The following is a 5,209-nucleotide window of genomic DNA, read 5'->3' as shown; positions in this document are numbered from 1 at the left end:
ACTTTGTTCATGCTCACGGAAACTTTGTGAATCTTGATTACAGAAACTTTTCAATAAAAATAATTATCCCCTTGTACAATTCCATTGTATTATAAAAATAATGTGCCAAGGTTTTCCTTTAGGATGTTTACATTTGCTTGATGGTTTGTACGGTGCAGGACAGAAACTTTGGCTGTAGTGCGCGATTTTACATTTTTAGCTGGAACGTCAAATGGTTCTGATTCTTTTTGCACTGTCTTACTGTACACATTTTTTATTTTTCATAATTTTTGTAGAATTTTTCAAGTATCAGAAGTATGGTGAATGTTCAGATTATTATGGACTGTTCTGTTTTTGATGCATAGTTTGCTTGTTTGGATGAAACTATCAATTTATATTAGTGGATTAAGCCATGGAAAAGTTATATTACAGTAGACACAATGTAAAAACAAAATATGAATTGTTTTGCAACAGTACTTAGAGTAGTGATTTGCTTTATTATACTAACGGATCTTACCGAGTTTTCTGTTGAAGTTTTGTGTGGATGAAGTGTTCGATGATCGAGAAGATCTCAATGTGAGAAGAAGGAAGAGAGGCAAGAGCTCAAGCTTGGGGATGCCCGAGGCACCCCAAGTACATATTCAAGGAGACTCAAGGGTCTAAGCTTGGGGATGCCCGAAAGGCATCCCCTCTTTCTTCAACAAGTATCGGTATGTTTTTGGATTTGTTTCGTTCATGCGATATGTGCAATATTGGAGCGTCTTTTGCATTTAGTTTTCATTTTTTCTTTTATGCACCATGCTGGTATGAGATAGTACTTGGTTGATTTATATAATGCTCTTTGCACTTCACTTATATCTTTTGAGTATGGCTTTATAGAATGCTTCATGTGCTTCACTTATATCATTTGAAGTTTGGATTGCATGTTTCTCTTTACTTAAACAACCGCCATTTGTAGAATGCTCTTTTGCTTCACTCAGATTTGTTAGAGCATGGGCATATCTTTTGTAGAAAGAATTAAACTCTCTTGCTTCACTTATATCTATTTAGAGAGATGACAGGAACTGGTCATTCACATGGTTAGTCATAAAATCCTACATAAAACTTGTAGATCACTGAATATGATATGTTTGATTCCTTGCAATAGTTTTGCGATATAAAGATGGTGATATTAGAGTCATGCTAGTGGGTGGTTGTGAATTGTAGAAATGCTTGTGTTGAGGTTTGTGATTCCCGTAGCATGCACGTATGGTGAACCGTTATGTAACAAAGTCGGAGCATGAGGTATTTATTGATTGTCTTCCTTATGAGTGGCGGTCGGGGACGAGCAATGGTCTTTTCCTACCAATCTATCCCCCTAGGAGCATGCACGTAGTACTTTGTTTCAATGACTAATAGATTTTTGCAATAAGTATGTGAGTTCTTTATGACTAATGTTGAGTCCATGGATTATACGCACTCTCACCCTTCCATAATTGCTAGCCTCTCTAGTACCGCGCAACTTTCGCCGGTACCATAAACCCACCATATACCTTCCTCAAAACAGCCACCATACCTACCTATCATGGCATTTCCATAGCCATTCTGAGATATATTGCCATGCAACTTTCATCATCATATACATGACTTGAGCATTCATTGTCATATTGCTTTGCATGATCGTAAGATAGCTAGCATGATGTTTTCATGGCTTGTCCGTTTTTTGATGTCATTGCTACGCTAGATCATTGCACATCCTGGTACACCGCCGGAGGCATTCATATAGAGTCACATCCTTGTTCTAGATATCGAGTTGTAATATTGAGTTGTAAGTAAATAAAAGTGTCATGATCGTCATTATTAGAACATTGTCCCATGTGAGGTTATCAAAATAAAAGTGGCCAAAGAAGCCCCCCAAAAAGAGAGAGAGAGGTCAAAGAAGCCTACAAAAAAAAAACAAAAAAAAGAGAGAAAAAGAGAGAAGGGGCAATGTTACTATCCTTTTACCACACTTGTGCTTCAAAGTAGCACCATGTTCTTCATATAGAGAGTCTCTTGAGTTATCACTTTCATATACTAGTGTGAATTTTCATTATAGAACTTGACTTGTATATTCCAACGATGGGCTTCCTCAAATGCCCTAGGTCTTCATGAGCAAGCAGGTTGGATGCACACCCACTTAATTTCAGCTTGAGCTTTCATATACTTATAGCTCTAGTGCATCCGTTGCATGGCAATCCCTACTCACTCACATTGATATCCATTGATGGGCATCTCCATAGCCCGTTGATACGCCTAGTTGATGTGAGACTACCTTCTCCTTTTTTGTCTTCTCCACAACCACCCTTCTATTCCACATATACTACTATATCCATGGCTCACGCTCATATATTACGTGAAGATCAAAAAAGTTTGAGAACATCAAAAGTATGAAAAAATTGCTTGGCTTGTCATCGGGGTTGTGCATGATTTAAATATTTTGTGTGATGAAGATGGAGCATAGCCAGACTATATGATTTTGTAGGGATAGCTTTCTTTGGCCATGTTATTTTGAAAAGACATGATTGCTTTATTAGTAGGCTTGAAGTATTATTGTTTTTATGTCAAATGATAGACTATTGCTTTGAATAACCAGTGTCTTAATATTCATGCCATCATTAGACATATGATCAAGATTATGCTAGGTAGCATTCCACGTCAAAAAATTATCTTTTTTTATCAGTTACCTACTCGAGGACGAGCAGGAATTAAGCTTGGGGATGCTGATACGTCTCCGTCGTATCTATAATTTTTGATTGTTCCATGCCAATATTCTACAACTTTCATATACTTTTGGCAACTTTTTATACTATTTTTGGGACTAACATATTGATCCAGTGCCCAGTGCCAGTTCCTGTTTGTTGCATGTTTTTTCCCGTAGAATATCCATATCAAACAGAGTCCAAACGGAATAAAAACTGACGGAGTTTTTTTTGGAATATATATGATTTTTGGGAAGAAGAATCCACGCAAGACGATGCTCGGGGGGCGCACGAGGTAGGGGGGCGTGCCCTGGGGAGGCAGGCGCGCCCCTGACCCTCGTGGCCACCCCATAAGGCGGTTGATGCCCTTCTTTCGCCGCAAGAAAGCTAATTTTGCGAATAGAGATCGGGTCAAAATTTCAGCCCAATCGGAGTTACGGATCTCCGGGAATATAAGAAACGGCGAAAGGGAAGAATCTGAGAATGCAGAAACAGAGAGAGATAGAGAGACAGATCCAATCTCGGAGGGGCTCTCGCCCCTCCCGTGCCATGGAGTCCATGTACCAGAGGGGAAACTCTTCTCCCATCTAGGGAGGAGGTCAAGGAAGAAGAAGAAGGAGGGGGTCTCTCTCCCCCTCGCTTCCGGTGGCACCAGAGTGCCACCGGGGGCCATCATCATCACCGCGATCTACACCAACACCTCCGCCATCTTCACCAACATCTCCATCACCTTCCTCCCTCTATCTACAGCGGTCCACTCTCCCGCAACCCGTTGTACCCTCTACTTGAACATGGTGCTTTATGCTTCATATTATTATCCAATGATGTGTTGCCATCCTATGATGTCTGAGTAGATTTTCGTTGTCCTATCGGTGGTTGATGAATTGCTATGATTGATTTAATTTTCTTGTGGTTATGTTGCTATCCATTGGTGCCCATCATATGATTGCGTGCGTGGATCACACCATAGGGTTAGTTGTATGTTGATAGGACTATGTATTGGAGGGCAAGAGTGACAGAAGCTTCAACCTAGCATAGAAATTGATGCATACAGGATTGAAGGGGGACCAATATATCTTAATGCTATGGTTGGGTTTTACCTTAATGAACGTTAGTAGTTGCATATTGCTTGCTAATAGTTCCAATCATAAGTGCATAGAATTCCAAGTCAGGGATGACATGCTAGCAGTGGCCTCTCCCACATAATACTTGCTATCGGTCTAGTAAAGTAGTCAATTGCTTGGGGGCAATCCCGCAACTCCTACCACCACTTTTCCACACTCGCTATATTTACTTTATTGTTTCTTTATCTAAACAGTGCCTACTTTTTGTTTACGCACTCTTTATTATCTTGCAAACGTATCCAACAACACCTACAAAATACTTCTAGTTTCATACTTGTTCTAGGTAAAGCGAACGTCAAGCGTGCGTAGAGTTGTATCGGTGGTCGATAGAACTTGAGGGAATATTTGTTCTACCTTTAGCTCCTCGTTGGGTTCGACACTCTTACTTATCAAAAACTGTTGCGATCCCCTATACTTGTGGGTTATCAATATTTAACGTGCCAGAACCGGTATGGCGCAGCGTGCGGGTCCTGAGAAAGAAGTGTGAATACCGTCAAGAAGAACGTATAAAGGTTACCCTACACACATGTGTTGCTTGCCTCCGTTGCGTTCCAGTCCTTCTAGAGGACTTGATATCAGGCCTACGAAAAAAGGTGCCTGTAATGAGAAATATAAGTAAAAGTATGTGTGTTGGGGATCGATTTTGCCGAATTGCAGCCCCCGGGTTATCTCGTGCCTCCATCGATGTCCATGGAATTTTGAGTGCATAATTGTGTACGGCTGGTACGAATGCCACTACCTCATTGGGGATGGGACGAAGGCCGAATTGCTAGTCGAGCTCTTGATGAACCGCACTGTCTTGTTGTAGTGTAGTCCGGACCCTCTTGATGGTGTCCAGGGGCTCGGCAGCTGGATTACAGTGCTGCTTGAGAAGGCCGCTCTGTACTTCTGCTGCCAGGGCGGCGGTTTGCTCCTCTGTTCGGAGGGAGCATTCCGTATTGCCATTGACTATTATGACGCCGCGTGTCCCTTTTCTTTGTTTTTGGCATTTAACTTGCCAGCCTGCTTGAAGACCCAACAATCCCTGTTGGTATGATTGGCTTGCTTATCCGGGGTGTCGTGAATTTGGCACGGACGGTCGAGTATGCGGTCCAGGCTGGAAGGTCCTTTGTTGTTTCTTTTGTAGGGCTTCTCCCGTTGGCCGGACTTGGAGCCACTGAATCTGGCATTGACTGTGGTGTCCTCGGTGTTGTCGCCATTGCTTCAGATTTTGTGTCTATTGCGCCAGAGCTTGCCGGTGTTGTTCTTGGCCTCGGTGGGGCCTGCCTCGCTGGCTGTGTTTTTGCTACGAGCCAGCCAGCTGTCCTTGTCTGCGCAAAAGCGGGTCATGAGTGCCATAAGGGCTGCCATTGACTTCGGTTTTTCTTGTCTAAGGTGGCGTGCTAG

This window comes from Triticum aestivum, chromosome 4A, assembly GCF_018294505.1.
Source record: "Triticum aestivum cultivar Chinese Spring chromosome 4A, IWGSC CS RefSeq v2.1, whole genome shotgun sequence".
Lineage (NCBI taxonomy): Eukaryota > Viridiplantae > Streptophyta > Magnoliopsida > Poales > Poaceae > Triticum > Triticum aestivum.
This window is presented reverse-complemented; position numbering follows the sequence as displayed.